The sequence below is a fragment of the Eptesicus fuscus genome, chromosome 2 (assembly GCF_027574615.1).
Source record: "Eptesicus fuscus isolate TK198812 chromosome 2, DD_ASM_mEF_20220401, whole genome shotgun sequence".
NCBI lineage: Eukaryota > Metazoa > Chordata > Mammalia > Chiroptera > Vespertilionidae > Eptesicus > Eptesicus fuscus.
This window is the reverse complement of record NC_072474.1, coordinates 83,991,801-84,009,756: the sequence shown is the minus strand read 5'-3', so window position 1 is coordinate 84,009,756 and position 17,956 is coordinate 83,991,801. Positions and strand designations below refer to the sequence as shown.

General features: G+C 38.5%; 1 long non-coding RNA gene across 1 annotated transcript; it reads right to left on the bottom strand.

Moving 5' to 3' along the window:
• Positions 1-380: 380 nt before the first annotated feature.
• On the bottom strand, positions 381-16,558 carry LOC129150847 (uncharacterized). The gene is made up of 4 exons (XR_008557589.1): positions 16,451-16,558; positions 10,069-10,180; positions 8,460-8,534; positions 381-432 (listed from the first exon to the last, which is right to left on the bottom strand). It is a non-coding gene; the product is annotated as an uncharacterized LOC129150847 (long non-coding RNA).
• Positions 16,559-17,956: the final 1,398 nt, after the last annotated feature.

The window sequence follows — 17,956 nt, the reverse complement described above, 5'->3', positions numbered from 1 at the left end:
CATCTTTTCAGGTCGTTGCTCTAACCACTGAGCACACCAGCCAGAGCATATTATCTGCATTTCCTAAGGGACTGCTAAGACCCAAAGGAATATTTTTGTGTCACTTACTCTTTTTAAAAGTATATATATATTTTTATTGATTTCAGAGAGGAAGGAAGAGGGAGAGATAGAAACAGTGATGAGAGAGAATCATTGATCGGCTGCCTCCTGCACGCCCCCTACTGGAGATCGAGCCCACAAACCCAGGCATGTGCCCTTGACCGAAATCAAACCAGGACTCTTCAGTCCGCAGGCGGATGCTCTATCCACTGAGCCAAAACCGGCTAGGGGCTGTGTCACTTACTCTTGATAGATTGCAGTCTGGCAAAGTTGGAGCTGTACTTCCTTTGGCAAACTGTGAAATGCCCTATTCTTCTTTAGATATAGTTGAATCTTTAAAAGAAAAGAAAAAAAGGAACAGCTTAGAAAAGGGCGAAAGGAAAATGATTATGTTGTTCTGTTATTAGTTCAGATCTGTTCAGCATTTCTGATAACCAAAACAAGAGTAGATTTTATGTGTTCTCCAAAGATTAGCCATTTCTTATATGGTAGGTGTTGATAATTAAAATATTCCATATATGGATTCGTGAGAATTTGGTATGGTTTTAATATGGCAAAAATTCTCCCATGGAAGTGAAGGAAACACTGACACAAAGAGATGGTCTTCTCCAGCATGTATGAAATCCCATAGTGTTAGGACCCCGCCTCCGTGAAGAAGTTGGTAAGGAATCCTTTAGAACCTAGCTTGTCCAGCAAAACATGCAGTAAAAACCAAGGACCATAAAAGTAAAATCTGATTGTATCCAGAAGTCCTTCATTGGAAGACTTTAGAGGTAGGAAGTTCAAACATGCCTTTTTCTCTTTTTCAAAGTATTTGATTTTACTATGCATTAATATTGCATCTGCCTGGCATCTTTGAAAAAGAATTGTGATGTGGCTACTAAATCTTTAAAATGTTTGCATTTTTAAAGGGTCTGAAAACAAAGATATGCTCACAACCCCTACCTCATACCATGTACAAAGATTAACTCAAAATGGACCAATGATCTAAATATAAGGCCTAAAAATGATTAAACCAGAAAACAAAGGAGTAAACCTTCATGGCCTTGGATTTGGTGATGGACTCTTAGATATGACACCAAAAGCACAAGCAGCAAAATGAAAAATAAATTGGACTTCATCAAATTTAAAACTTTTTGCATGGGAGGAGAGTATCAGGAAAGTGAAAAGACTAGTTATAGAATGGGAGAAAATATTTGCAAGTCATATCTGACAAGGGTTTAATATCCAGAACACAAAAAGAACTCTTACAACTCAGAAACAAAAAGACAAGCCAATTAAAAAATGGGCAAAGGATTTGAATAAACATTTATCCAAAGAAGACATACAAATGGCCAATAAGTACATGAAAAGATGCTTAACATCTTTAGTCACCTGGGAAATGCAAATCAAAACCACAATGAGATACCACTCCACACCCTTGGGCACTGCTGGTGCAATTGCTGTGGGAAAACAGTTTGGCAGGTACTCAAAAAGCTATAGAATTACCATTCCAACCAGCAATCCCAATTCTAGGTACCCCTTCCCAGACTCCCAATTCTGCCGACCACTTTCTTTCTCTATAGTTTTGCCTTCCACAATACCATATAAATATAATCATATGGTACACTGCTTTTTGTTTCTCACTTAGCAAAATGCATTTAAGATCATCCTTGTCTTGTGTACACCAGCATTTTGTTCCTTTCTATGGCCCATTTGAATTTCATTGCATGGATATATCAATTTTTCTAGCCATTCACCTGTTGAAGAACGTTTGTAACAATTATCTTTAAAAGTTCTTTTTCATTACTAAAATATTACAATGCCATCTAATTTCTAAATAAGTATAGTATTGTGTTAATGTTTTCTTTTAATTCTTTGAAATTTGGTGATTATAATGTACAGACTTAATTTACTATTAATAGAAATGCTTGACTAACTGAAAGGACTCATTTTCTGAACTGCTAGATAAAAGTTTTCTGCAATAACTACTAAAGTTAAAAACTTGGAATTTTAGAGTGCTTAAAACCTTAAGTTAGAGTGCCTGCATGTTATGAGCATGCTTTTTCAAAAAATGTTATGCCATTTTAACCATATTTAAGTGTACGGTAGATTGGCATTAGTAACATTCACACTGTTATGCACCCATCACCACCACTTGTTTTTAAATCTTTTCCACCACCCCACATGTAAACTCTGTGACCAGTAAGTAATAATTCTCCCTACTCTCTTCCCCAAGTCCCTGGCAACCACTGTTCTACTCTCTGCCGCTGTGAATTTGGCTATTTTATATACCTAATATAAATGGAATCATGAAATATTTGTCGTTATGTTATTGGTTTACTTAATTCAGCATAATGTCTTCAAAGTTCATCATATTGTTTTATGTTTCAGAAATTCATTCCTTTATAAGCTGTTGTCTTTTGATTTTTTTTATCATAGTCATCCTAACAGGTATAAGTTGATATTTTACTGTGGCTTTGATTTGCAGTTCCCTGATGATTAGTGACCTTAAGCATCTTTTCCTATATCTGTTGGCCATTCGTATGTCTTCTTTGGAAAAATGTCTACTCCGTTCCTTTCCCCATTTTTTAAATTAAATTATTTGGGTTTTACTATTTAGTTTGAGCAGTTTCTTATATGTTTAGATATTAATTCTTATCAGATAAATGGGTTGCAAATAATTTCTCCCATTTCATAGGTTGTCTTTTTATTCATTTTTTATTTTTATTTGGGGGAAATTATTTTTTTATTTTTTTATTGATTTGAGAGAAAGAGGAAGAGAGAAAGAGGAGAGAGAGAGAGAGAAGAGAGAGAGAGAGACATCAATCGGTTGCTTCCTGCATGCACCCCAACAGGACCAAACCTTCAACCTGTGTATGTGCCCTGACCAGGAATTGAACCTGCAACCCCTCTGTACACGTGATACTCAACCAACTGAGCCACACTGGCCAGGCCTGTCATTTTATTTTGATGATTGTTTCCTTTGCTATACAGAAACTTTTTTGTTTCATGTAGTCCCATTTGTCTATTTTTGCTTTTGTTGCTTGTGGTTTTAGTGTACATCCATGAAATAATAGCCAAGACCAATGTTGTTATGGAATACATCCCATTTACAATAGCATCAAAAAGAATAAAATACTTAGGAATAAACAACTGAGGAGGTGAAAGATCCGTACACTGAAAACTATAAAACATTGATGAGAGAATGTAAAAGAGATACAAACAAATGGGAAGACATCTCATGTCATGGACTAAAACACTTAATATTATTAAAATGTCTGTGCCACCCATAGCGTTCTATAGATTCAATGCAATCTATCAAAATCCCAATGGCATTCTTTACAGAAATAGAAAAACAATTCTAAGATTTGTATGCAACCATAAGGGATCCAGAATAGCCAAAACTACCTTGAGAAAAAAGAACAAAGCTGGAGGCAACACACTTTCTGATTTCAAAATATATTATAAAGTTACAGAAATAACAGTATGATATTGGAATAGAGATAGGCATGGGTCAGAATAGAGAGTCCAGAGATGAACTCACACATGTGTGGTAAACTGATGTTCAACAGGAATACACAGTGGGGAAGGACAGTCTTTTCAACAAACAGTGTGGGGAAACTGGATATCCACATGCAAGAGAATGAAATTGGAGCCTTATCTTACACCACACACAAAAATCAATTCAAAATGGATTAAAAATTAAATGTAAGGCCTGAAGCTGTAAGGCTCCTAGAAGAAAAACATAGGGGGACTGTCTCATGACATTGGTCTTGCCAATAGTTTTATAGATAAATAACTTGGAAAAACAAAGTTTTAAAACTGTAAGGCTAAATGCAAAAGGCTAAAGACAGCCCTAACCGGTTTGGCTCAGTGGATAGTGTCGGCCTGTGGACTGAAGGGTCCCAGGTTCGATTCCCATCAAGGTCATGTACCTTGGTTGCAGGCACATCCCCAGTGAGGGGTGTGCAGGAGGCAGCTGATCAATGTTTCTCTCTCATTGATGTTTCTAACTCTCTATTCCTCTCCCTTCCTCTCTGTAAAAAATCAATAAAATATATTTTTTAAAAGGCTAAAGACAAAACAATGCACTTGAGTTAGTAACTATGTATCTCACAGGGGTCCAGGTTAACAATTCTGAAATTACTTCACATATATAACAAAAAGGTAAGTATATTGTAGATAATAATAGCCAGGTTTGTGTCTTGGGAGAAAGATGCTACAAACAAGCAAAGGGGTAATGCTGGGATAAACCCCATGGTATGGACTGGAGTTGGAGATGTCAGTATGACCTAATGTTTATTTTAATCTACATACAGATTGATATATGCAGAAATGAATGTAGATACATAGGTTAGTATACATACAAACATTTGCTGGCTCTATGTGCTAAGAAGGCCTAGAAGCAATGACTCTCAAGTTGCAATAAGAACAATTAGAGGGCAGATTTTGATTTCTAAATCTCATTCTAATCTCATTCTGCAATAAAAGACTCCATGCTTCTCAAAGAAATGGCTGATTTTGGGGCAAGGGTATGGAAGAGACAAGATAAACCTGGAGCATCTTACAATGCCAGAAAGTTATTGCTAAAAAATAAATAAAAATGTGAGTTTGTCAAAAGAACACCTAGTCAACATTCCTGATGGCTAGAGCTGGAATAATTTGAGCAATATAGTGAACAATGATAGTAACTATTTATAACTCAATAAAATAAATACCTATAAGTCAATAAATATCCATTAGACCATCTATATATATAAAAACCTAAGCAACCGAATGACCTAATGACTGGTCAACTGGTCGACTGGTTACTATGGCATGCACTGACCACTAGGGGACAGACGCTCAATGCACAGGATTGGGCTCCCTCCTGTCTGGAGCGGGCCTGTGGGGATTAGGCTGAAACTGGCTATCTGACATCCCCCGAGGGGTCCCAGATTGCGAGAGGGTGCAGGCCAGGCCGAGGGACCCCACCGGTGCATGAATCCATGCACTGGGCCTCTAGTACTGATATAAATACACATGAATGAGTGAAAAGAGGCAATTCTTCTACAGAAGAATTATAAATATAGAGAGAATGAGAAAAATAGAACATCACCATTAGAGTATCAAAGTAATAACTGCTGCAAGATCCACTGACGAATGCTAAAATTAGTTAGTAAAACCTTAAAGAGAAACAGGGTATCCACATTGCCTCAAAGGATCTCCCATCAAATTTTTATTAATAACTGTGGTGGTTGTAAAATACAATGTCTACAATCTCTTAAATATTCCTCCCTCCAGGAGATGGATCCTAAATCCTCTGGACTTGACTTAACTCCAGTGGGCTGGGCTTAGCAATTCACTTTCAAAGGACAGAGTACGGAAAGGGGAAAATGGTAAATTCAGAGTAGAGAAACTGGCAGGCACCACCTTAGCAAAGTAATAAGATATTGATATCAGAAGCCCATAATCTAACCTCAGTCTAATCATGAGAAAAAAGACAAACCAAACTGAAGGACATCCTGCAAAACATCTAACCAGTACTCTTCAAAAGTGTCAAGGTAGCCCAGCCGGCATGGCTCAGTGGTTGAGCATTGATCTATGAACCAGGAGGTCACAGTTAGATTCCTGGTCAGGGCACATGCCCGGGTTACGAGCTCAATCCCCAATGTGGGGCTTGCAGGAGACAGCTGATCAATGATTCTCTCTCATCATTAATGCTTCTATCTCTCTCTCTCCCTCTCCCTTCCTCTCTGAAATCAATAAAAATATTTTTTTAAAGTGTCAAAGTAATCAAAGACAAGGAAATCGGAGGAACTGTCCCAGATTGAAGACTAAGAACACATGACAATGAGAGCAGTGTGGTATCCTGGCTTAAATAATGAAATAGAAAAAAGACATCTAGTAGAAAAAGCAGGGTAATCTAAATAGTTTGTAGTTTATCCCTGGCCTGGTAGCTCAGTTGGTTGAAGCATCGTCCCGTACACTAAAAAAGTTCCTGGTTCAATTCAGTGTCAGGACACATACCTAGGTTGTAGGTTCGATCCCCCCAGGGTATATACGAGAGACAACTGATGGCTGTTTCTCTCTCACATCGATGTTTCTCTCTCTGTCTGCCTCTCCCTTCCTCTCTCTCTAAAATCAATAATCATATCCTCAGTGAGGATTAAAAAATAAAATAATAAATAGATAGATAGATAGATAGATAGATAGATAGATAGTTTATAGTTTAGTTAATAGTATTTGTTGAACCAATCTTAATTTCTTAGTTTTGATTATTATATCATGGCTATGTGAGATGTTAACATTAAGAGAGCATGCAAGTCCTCTGTATGTCTAAAATTCTCAAAATAAAGTTTTAAAAAATTAGCCTCAGCTAAACACAGAGGTTACACTCAGAAACTTAAAATAAATGGGTCTTAATCCCAGATGACTGAAGCCAAAAATAAAAATAAATCAGCAGTAAACAGTTATTACTATTCACCTATGCATTTCAAATGTCCAAGTTTCCCAAACTAAAATCTCCCAGAAGTTTGGCTGAGGAAACTATCTGGTTGTTACTCAGCTGCAGACCCTGGGGTAGAGTAAGGAGAATCAGCCCCAGTTCAATCTCTTTCTCCTCCCAGGCCCCTGCATCATGGATACAGGTTAGCCCCAGTGAGAGGTTTACTGTTTGGGATGGCTGAGGTGAGATGAAGCAAATGGAAGTTGGTGGTAATTGGCTCTTTGCAGGAAGGTTAATAAAGCATAAAGAACATATGTTCAGCCTAGTGTTTTCTCTTTACCTAAAATGCAGTTAGCATTGAAATACGCACCTACCTTTAGGGCAATGCAGAAAAGATCTCTAGATTACAGTAATTTTTACTCCCTGAACTGACAATTGTTCCTATCTGACTCAAAATAAAACTATCCATTCCTGTCAGCCTCTTTTTGACAACACGCAGAACAGGGATTTCCAGTCTGTCACCTCTAGATCTCCTTGAAGAAATAAAAGGGGGTCTGAGGGTGGGAAGGGATTTTTGAATTTTCAGTATTTTGAAAAGTGTAATGAGATAATTAATTTACCTGTAATAAAGTCACCCGGGATAACATATAACTTAGTTGCTTCAGCTGGAATCATGTCAGCTCAGCATGAACAAAAGTGCTGATTGACAGTAAGATATATCTTTAATTTTAGAAAGCAGGCAGATAAATTAACTATTAATAAATGATTTTTGTTATGAGATAAAGACCTTTCAAACATGGGGTTCATGGGCAGCAATGGCTAGGGACCAGCATGTTTCTCACTGTGTAAGATGCGCTGCCCTCAGCTCTTGACTCTAAAAGCCACTCATCCAGCACTTCTTTGACCCTGGAAAACCTCTGGTATAAATTGAAAGTGCTTGGTAATTGAATGCCATTTGATTGCCTTATGTATACTCAAGGAAACTGTATACTTCAAAGTATGCATATGATTCATAATGCGTTGAATAAATATAGTATCTCTTTTTATACCCTCTGGAACACTGTTCTCTACTTAAAATAGGTTCTATGAAAAAGATAAGTTCACTTTAAATTTGTCTATACCATTTTTTTCCAAGTTGTACATTCACTGTTGAGGACTGTCTGGACCCACACAAGGATTTCAGCTCACAGTCACAAGAACTTACATGGACATGACATTTAACGATATAGTGGATTCAAGATAGTGTCCCAAGTACAGAAAACATTGACTTTTAGAAATGTCTGATGCCAAAGATGATGACTACACTTGTAATACAACACTTTTTTTTTTTAGGATACTCTGAAATGCTTTATATTTTAAAATGTTTAAAAATCAATACCTCTTTTTACTTTGTAGCTGGTATACAAAACATTCTTTAGAGGCTAAAAAACAAGAAATGTACATTCAATTTACGTAAGCACATTAAAATTTTAACTGAAGCAGAGAAGGACTACCTAATCTCTTAAAGACAGAAGAAATTCATATCTACATAATGGGTTGCTGAAATTCATTCAAAGATTAGTAAATTAAAATTATGGAAAACATTTTCATAGGCTTAAATAAATTCATTTATATTCAAAATCAATTATTTATCACAAATACGCACTTCAAACAGATATAACACAGTAGGGACTCGATGATTAACATTTCTTTAATCAATGTATGAGTAAATGAAAGAACAGCTTCACTAGACGTATGTATAAAAACATAACTATTCCAACCATCTTTACTTAATCCCATTTTGTTTTTCTAAAACCCTAAAATTAAGCAAGGATTGGAAAGTAGAAACTAAGAAAAATAATTTGGCATAATGTTTTATAATGTTAACCTATATTTGCTTAATTCATAGAAGAAAAGCGTAATTGAACACATTGGAATAATCATATACCAGAAAAAAAATTTATTTATGTACCTCTCTGAGATTTTCTTGGCTTCTTTGATTAGGTTGAATGAACAACAATGTTTTCAGCTTTTCAAAATCTTTGCTCTGTAAAACAAAGTGTACTTACATTTAATGCATCCTACCTGTCCCCATGGACACAATTTCTCCTAAAAATTTGGACAGGATTTATAGCCTAGGGAACACTGAGTGTTATGTTTGTATAATATTGACTTTTAACTTTACAAATTAACTTTGTTGAAGTTACTTTAAGAAACAGATTTGCTTAAAACAATTGAAGCACCAAGTGTGGAATTCACCGGCCATATTATTGATAGACATGTTTGATTATAACTAAGACAACAAGACCATTATAACAAATTGAGAGTATGCATGCTGAAAAGTTATTTCTTGAGTAAATGAGTATGAGTCACCTCATGAATGTAATTCAATCTCATGTCAATCCAAATGAATAGAGATCACATTCACCAGACTCAATGAACCTATACAAGAGTGTCAGTATTTGTTTCTTTTTTATCTAGGGAATTAAGTTTCAAAATAGTGTTACTGGTTGAGGGCTATGCTATGAGGTAAAATACAACTCAGTTGAGTTTATCTCAATACAGTATCTTTCTTTAACTTTGTATTCCAGGTCTCAGGCTTTAACATAAAAAAAAGTATGACCTCCATCCTATATCTTGATATCAATTTACTTTTCACATCCCATACCTGATGATCGGAATCTAAAAATAGACCCAAAATACTCCTAGATTTATTCTGATATATATATATATACATACATACACACATATATGCACACATGTAGAAACATATAATTTTACAAAAATAAAATAAACTATTCTGTTTTGTGGCCTGAGTTTTTCTTCAGTGATCTACTATTTACTTCCTTCCACTTGTACATCATCATTTTTAATAGGTGCATCATACTCCATCACATGATACTTCATAATATGTATTTAGCCAGCTACCCCTCAGCACCTAGTTTAGGTATCACTTCCTCCAAGAAACCTTCATTGCCTCCCCAATTCTGGGTTCAGCTCCCCTCATATGTGCTTTAACCGCAGTCTACACCATCAGTTCTGCACTCATGAAATGTTTAGTTGACTGTCTTCTTTCCTAGACTCTAAGCTACTGAGGGCAAGGAACCAACTACATCTGACTTATTGTTGTAACCCTGTACCTACTACAGTCAGTGCTCAGCAGAGATAGCACCAAATAAATAATTGTTGAAATATAACTTGTTTCCTTTCTTTAAATTATAAACAATAAGATAAATATTCTTGCACATGTAAATGTATGCATTTATCCAATCATTCTCATGGGGTAAATTTTTAAAACTGGAATCGCAGAGACAAAGTTATGCTCATCTTTAATTTTAATGCATATTGTCAAGTTGCCCTCCAAAATCCCTGTAGAAATTTAAATCCCCACCATCAATAATGGATGAAACTGTCCATTTTCCCATATCCTTGAAACACTGAGTATAGTCACCCTTTTTAAAAACCTTTTCCCAATATGTTATTATTTGTTACTTTATAATTAAACATAATTTTAAAAGATATTACACATTTTGATGGTCTTAAAACTAGATAGCTATTAAAATTCAAACAAAAATACTTACCAAGCTATATTTAGAATAATTGCTTATGCCGAATAATAGTTCATTAGCTGAATGATTCTTTATGCTCAAGTAAAATAGTGCCCATTCTTTTGCTCGACTCTTTTCAATGTACCTGAAGGAGAAATGATAAAGATATATAGAAATATAAAGTATTTACTTGATAGAGAAAATGTGAAAAAAATAAGATAATGTGGAGATGAATCAACTGGAGTAGAACATATACAGGTTAATATGCAAGTTAAGTATCCGGGGAAAAACTCTAAGGTATGGATTCAAACAACAAGGTGAAATTTGCAACTTACTGTGGATGTCATTATATTTTGCTCTGAAAAATGAAGTTGCAAAATGTTTTGTCTTGATAGATTTGTTTTTCCCAAAGTCTATTATCGCTGTCCACAGGATTGCCTCCTAGTACTACAAACTAAGTTTATAAAAATAACACTCAAATTCTTCCTCTTCTCCCTGCAGAACACTTAGTTAATTTTTGATCCAGGACATGATGCTCTGTCTAGACTTGTACTGTCCAATATGTACATGTAGCTAGTACAAATTGATGTGTGCTGTAAGTATAAAATACCCACTGGATTTCAAAGACTTAGTATGAAAACAGGATGTAAAATATATCATTAGTAATTTTTTATAGATTACTTGTTGAAATGATATTTTGGAGATACTGGGTTGAAAATATTAAAAATAATTTTACCGGTTTTTCCTCACCTCAACCTTTTTTAATGAGGCTACCAGGAGTCGATGAAGGGGATTTCCAGGCATGGAAGACAGTGTAGAAGCTGAGCAGGACCATAAATCAAAGATGAGAAAACTGTTTTAAATACCAGATTATCTAGAACAGTGGTTGGCAAACTGCGGCTCACGAGCCACATGCAGCTCTTTGGCCCCTTGAGTTTTTAGCAAAGGCCAGCTTAGGAGTACCCTAATTAAGTTAATAACAATGTACCTACCTAGATAGTTTAAGTTTAAAAAATTTGGCTCTCAAAATAAATTTCAATCGTTGTACTGTTGATATTTGGCTCTGTTGACTAATGAGTTTGCCGACCACTGATCTAGAACGATGGTTCTCGCTGTGTTATCACTCTGTTGCTTTTGCCAGAACCTTCAAGAGTGCCTCAGAACATTCTAACCCTGTGTGATCTGGACTACAAGATAGCAAACTTGAGCTAAAGAGTGTGTCTCCCATAGCCAGGAGTGACCAATAAGACCAAGCAGGAGAGTGAACTTGAAGGACAGAAATCAGCTGCCCCAGCTACTAGGAGATTCCCTTTCCCATGCCAGCCTTGGAGTTCTGGATGTTGGTGATGAGTTTTGTTTGCATATCTTATTTTGGTTGTGCATTTCACTCCCTCAGTGTCTCCTTTAACCTGTAACAAAACTGCAGACTACCTCAATCCCAAGAGTTGCCTGAACCTCATCTGAATTTGCCACATGCTCTGGTATCTGTGCGTTGGATGTCAAAGCTGTCATCAGAGTCCAGCTTTGTATCCATCTCCTTTCCCATGAGCAGATGGCAGCCTGGTCCCAGTCACTCCAACTCCCCTCTTGGTCTGACCCATGGAAATCCCCAAATGCCTTGAGCTCAGTCTTGTTCAACTACTGGGTGACTGACACTCAGGATCTCTAAAGTCTTTTTCAACCATATGTTACTATAACAAAAAGCAGACCAGTTTTCCTATTGTGAGCTAGATTGCTTGGGGCTGGGATGGGAGGGATTCCAAAGGGGCTGAGGAAACTTTTGGGAGTGATGGGTATTTTCAGTATTTTGATTGTGGTGATGGTTTATGGGTATATATCTATATCAACTTATCAAAATATATACTTCCACTATGTCAGTTATACCTGAATAAAGCTGTTAAAAACAATACAGGCTTTCCTCATTTTATTGCTCTTCAATGTATTTCACTACACAGATGTTGCCTTTTTTTTTTTCCTTTAACAAACTGAAGGTAAGACCCACCACTGGCTTTATTACAACACTTGCTTTATTGCAGTGGCCTGGAATCAAACTTGCAATAGCTCAGGGGGGTGTCTGTATTAACATGTATCCTTCTCACAATCAGTTTCACCCATCAAGAAACCAATGAACAAATCACACAAGAATCTTCATCTCAGGCTCTGCTTCTATGAACCCCAACCTAAGTTAACGACTCTGCTATGTATTATACTTAGCACCCACTAATACTTAGCACCCACTCTGGCTAACTCCCACCCTGGTAGGAACAGAGTTTTCTTGGCCAAACAGGACTTCGGGGAAGACATTCTGTCAAATCCCTGACATAAATAATGCAGTATTTGAGCAGCATCGCTTCCATATGTATTTCACTTTGTTAACCAGAAGAAACAGCCATCTGATATATGTTTGAAATCAGTCGGTTGCTTGTCTTTCCATAGAAAGAAATGTCTCTCGTGAATAAAGAATAAAACTTGGAACATTTCACAACCTAACATAGCAGAGTCGTTAACTTAGGTTGGGGTTCATAGAAGCAGAGCCTGAGATGAAGATTCTTGTGTGATTTAAGACGTTCAGGTGAGAACTGTAAGGAAGTAACGTGAGCAGGACAGGGAAAAGGAAGAAGCAAGGCAAAAATATGGGTCCAGTTGCAGTCCTCCCCTCTAAGGTAGGAAGGTACCCCCACATCAAGTCATCCTTTAGCCACAGACCACACCTGAGAGCCTTGGGGTGTAACCTCTGAGCATATTCTGGCAAGACACCTTCCATCAGCAAAGGCGATTCTTTGAGCTGTTGGCAGTCTATACTCATAGCAGCTATGAAATGGGACGGATGATAGCAGCCAGTTCATACGCTTGTCAAAACTGAATAGTGTATGAAAGCACCCAGAATAGCACTTTACATTAATGGCATATGCAATTAGAATCACACATGGCACATAGCAAATGCTCGATAAATACTTTAAATTTTATTTTCGTTGCTACTTTTGTGTCCTCCGAGGTGCCCATCCCAGGTGCCTCATTGCCTAAGTGCCATCCCAACACAGCTGGACACCCAGGAGTGACATTTTTGCCCCAACGTTACTTAAGGGTAATCCAAAGATTCCGCATCTAGGTAACTGGCTAGACAGGTACACACATCCATTTTACAGGGCATTTTCCTCAAGTTCACAATCAAGCAAAATCAAACTTTCCTGTTTTTCTCAACATCAGCTGTTATTAATTCTGTGGTAAACCCTCCATAGATGGGTTCTTCATCTAGCTCACAATAGGAAAACCAAAACTAAAAATAAAACCCCTCTCTCACCTATGCTGTGTGACCCCAATCATGAAACCAGAGTCTTCCTCAAGCAGCAGAGTTCCCAGACAGTTACAACCCACTTAAAATCAAAGTCGCAGGGGCCACCTCTCTGATTTTTGCATTCTCCAGAGGCAAATACGGAAAACTTGTCTCCTAGTTTTGTAACCCAAACTGACACCTATTCACAGCTGACTATCGACGGTGGGACGGGTCAGTGGCGACGAGACCCGGTTCCCAGGAGCAGGCAGGCAGCGAACTTCCGGCCCGAGGGATGACAGCAGGCCTCGCTGCGGTCGCTGGTTCTCCGTGGGTCCTGCCCAAGGAGCTCGCCTGGTCCCGCTGCTGTTCGGAACCAGCACGCCGAGGGCAGTCCCCGCGGGAAGGAGGCAGCCTTGGCCGGTGGCTGTTACCTTTTCATGTGCAAGGTCAGTCCGCACACGTGCGCCAGGACCGCGGCCACCCGCCTAAGCCTGTCCCTGGCCCCCGCCGCCGGGGGCAGCGCGAAGGAGCCCTCGGGGCTTGGGACGTGGGCCATGAGCACCCGGACTCTCCGGACTCGGGGTAGAGAGAAGCCGCGGACTCCACGCACTCCAAGGAGGTGGCTGGAGGGCGGGGTCCGGGGAGGACTCGCCTCTGGCTCCGCCTCTTGGGCTGGACCCTTTGGGTGCCCCCGACCTGCACCGAGCAATGAACCCGCGGGGGCGCAAGCTTGGCGTTGCAGCTGGAATGAAAAAAAAAAAAAAAAATGCATGCGTGGAGGTGTGGAAACTTGAATTTTTACATTAAAATTAATGAAGTTATTTGTGGAGATAGATGTTAAATTTACATTCGTTCTTAAAATAACGAATAACCCTGGGATAGCCTCGGGTGCAAGCTTGAGAGTTGCTGCTATTTACGCGGGCGTTCCTTTCTAAAGACGAGTTTCTGCCTTGGACAGCTGTGCGCCCTGATTCTGGTCTCCAAGGCCTCCGCGCTGAGCGCGCAGCCCATCGGGAGTCCAGGAGGGAAGAGTGCCGCGGACCCCGCCCCAAAGTCCTCCAGCAGTAAAGCAGGGCGCGTGCATCTGCGCCTCAGGGAGAAAATGGAAAGAAGGAGGGATAAAAGCCCCAAGTGAAACCTGGCTGCTGTGGCTCCGTGGTTGAGCGCTGACCTATGAACCAGGAGGTCACAGTTCGGTACCCGGTGGGGTACAGGCCCAGGTGCGGACTGGAGGGTTGGCGTGCAGGAGGTGGCCCATCGATGATTCTGTCATCATCAATGTTTCTATCTCTCCCTCCCTCTCCTTTCCTCTCTGAAATCTATAACAGTATATATATATATTTAAAAGCCCTAAGTAGAGCTTTAGGGAACTGCGTGGTGAGAGCTAACAGCTCTACTTTGCTGCTAGAATAAACAAACGGTACTTACGGCTCGAAGAGCCCTGGAAGTTCTTCTCCGAGACTGATTTATAAGTTATTGACGTTTTGGGGTGGGGAGACAACAATAGGCCTGTTCTCTTTAAACTTCCTGGGAAAGGAAGTTAAGTACACTTTAGTTATTTATAACTACTTACAATGTCATAAAGCAATGGCCACTCAATGAACTGGGCCTCCATAGTTTTCTCAGGTTCGTTCCATTAGGAACACTTAAAAATGGAATTATGCCAACCCGGCAGGCGTGACTCAGTCATGGTTAAGCATCACCTATGAACCAGGAGGTCAAGGTTGGATTCCCCGTCAAGGCACATGCCAGGTTGGGGCTGGATCCTCAGTGTGGGGTGTGCAGGAGGCAGCTGATCAATGATGTCTTCTCATTATTGATGTTTCCATCTCTCTTTCCTTCTCCCTTCCTCTCTGAAATATATATATATATATAAATATATATATATATTAAATGGAATTATACCAGAAATACATGGAATCTCGATGGCAATATGCACAGAAACTACAAATGCAGAAAGAAGTTGCCTTTATGTTTTCTTGGAGGGAGAAGATTAACAGTTTAAAGGTTTATGAAGAGTTAGGTTCTTTTGTAAGACCCTCACATGTGAAGAGTGCTAGGAGAGAAACAGTGAAGTGAAAAAATCTTTATTTCTCCTGTGTTTCTCCTTTACTACTCACACAAAACATTTCTTCACTTCTGGTCACCAAAGGAATGTATGGAGACACCCCACCCCCCACCCCACCCCCAGCAATTCTCTGCGACATTAGCTGGGTGTCCTACAATTTAACTCAATTCTGACCCTAACTACCTGAAGTATATCCAACTGGAAGCTCTCCGAACTCCCGTGCTATTGGGATTTTATGGAAGCTCCCTCACATAGGCATGGCCAGTTATTAACTCCATTTCCAGACCCTCCATGCTCTCTGGAGAATGGGGGGCATGCCTGAAAATGCCAAGCTTCTCATTATGGTTTGGCCTTTTCTGTGACCAGGAGCCATCTAGGACTCCACTCAGAGTCACCTCAATAGAACAGAAGGTGCTCCTCGTGCTCTTATCTCTTGGGAATTTATAAGGATGTTAGGAGTCCTGTGTCGGGAACCAAGGGCAGAGACCAGCATATATATTTAGTTTTGTCTAACACACAGACTCTAGCTTATATCATATATGATGCATCTGACACACTAAATACTACATTGCCTTTATTAAGTGTTTTATTATTTCCTATAGTAAAGAATTAAATATTTATTTTGTACTTTTATGTTATGCCAGATTAGTCCTTGAATACGTTAGAAACAGAATGTTTTATCAGGCAAAATTATTTGAGTTTTCCCTCATGGTCTTACCCATGGAAATCCATAGATCAGTCAACTGATCTTTAACAAAGAAACAAACTTTTTCACCTACTTAATAATAGCAGTATAGATTGTTTAGAATGTACAGTGTTGTCAAGTGTATACGAAATACATAGTGCCTAAACGTGCTTTATATTTTATCCACTCTCAACAAGAAATGTGATTATTAGAAAGTGTGGGAATTGTGGTTATGCAAATATTTTGCATACAGATATTTTGCAAACATTCTAAGCTTTACAAGTGTTTAATGGTAGAAATTTCTTTTATACACTATGGACTTTATTAATTGATATGCATTTCAATATTCTACAAGCCAATATTCTATATACACACATGCTATTGGTACCTTTAATGTGAAGTCAATCCAGGTTATTGTTTTCCCAAACATTAAAAGAACATGAAGATTGAAGTCACTAGTTTTCTTTCATGAAATAGTATGCAGTGTCCAAGAACACCGTCGTCATTTAGGATGTTAAAAGGGACTTTCTGATTCCCAGTTTCCTCAACTATAAAAAGAGAGAATTAGATTATCTAAACTTCTTTCCAGTTCTATAATTTTATTATTTTTAATATTGTGTATTATATAGAATGCCCAGAACAACCAGCAGTAACATTTTCTAAAGATCATAAATACTAGAGGAAGGAATCAGTGAATAAATATATTACATCAGGCAACATTATCTTTATCATACAGCCACATTCATTTTGAATTGTATAATTTCACTGATCCTTCAGTTTTGTACAGTGCTAGTAATTATCAGTACCTAGAAAATTGCAAATCTGATAAATACATATTTTTAAAACACCATGTGGAAACTCATCTAAAATAGTAAATCTATGAAAGCCACTGTTGCTTGCATAATTCAATTTAATTTTTTTTAAAGAGTCATGTGCACAATCAAGTTGCTGTTTTTTAACTGGGGAAGAGTACAGTGATGAGTACAAGGATACTCAAATTTCTTAAGATTTAAGTTGAGTCTGAACCTGATACAGATGATGATCATGAACATGAGATCTATCCAGTTTATTCTAAACATACACTCACTTTCCTGTGCACAATCAGCTCTAATTAATCAGAGCACTCTCCTAGATCGTGTAATAGACCTTTTTCTGAGGCTGTTCCCTATCTCAATGATTGGCACCACTTTGTTCACTAGTCCAAGACAGAGATCTGAGAGTCATTCGTGACTCCTCCCCCATTCCAGCACCTTCCTGATGCAAATGAAAACGACAGTGAAGTATCACCTCACACCTGTCAGAATGGCTACCATCAACAAATGACAAGTGCTCACGAAGATGTGGAGAAAAGGGAACCCTCGTGCACTGCTGGTGGGAATGCAGGCTGGTGCCGCCTCTGTGGAGAACAGTATGGAGTTTCCTCAAAAAATTAAATTTGGGACTGCCTTTGACCCAGTGATCCCACTTCTAGGAATATATCCTAAGAAACCTGAAGCACCAATCAGAAAGAATATATGCACCCCTATGTTAACAGCAGCACAATTTACAACAGCTAAGATCTGGAAACAGCCCGAGTGCCCATCAGTAGATGAGTGGATTAAAAAGCTGTGGTACATTTAGACTATAGAATACTATGCAGCAGTAAAAAAAAAAAAAAAAAAAGAAGAAGAAGAAGGATCTTTTACCCTTTGAGACAGCATGGAGTTATCTGAAGAATATTATGCTAAGCGAAATAAAACAGTCAGAGAAAGACAAGTACCACATGATCTCACTCATATGTGGAATCTAATTAACAAAATAAACGATGAACAAAATAGATCCAGAGACATAAAAGCATGGAACAGGGTGACAAATCTCAGAGGGAAGGCGGGGGTCAGGGAGTGGGTGGGAGAGA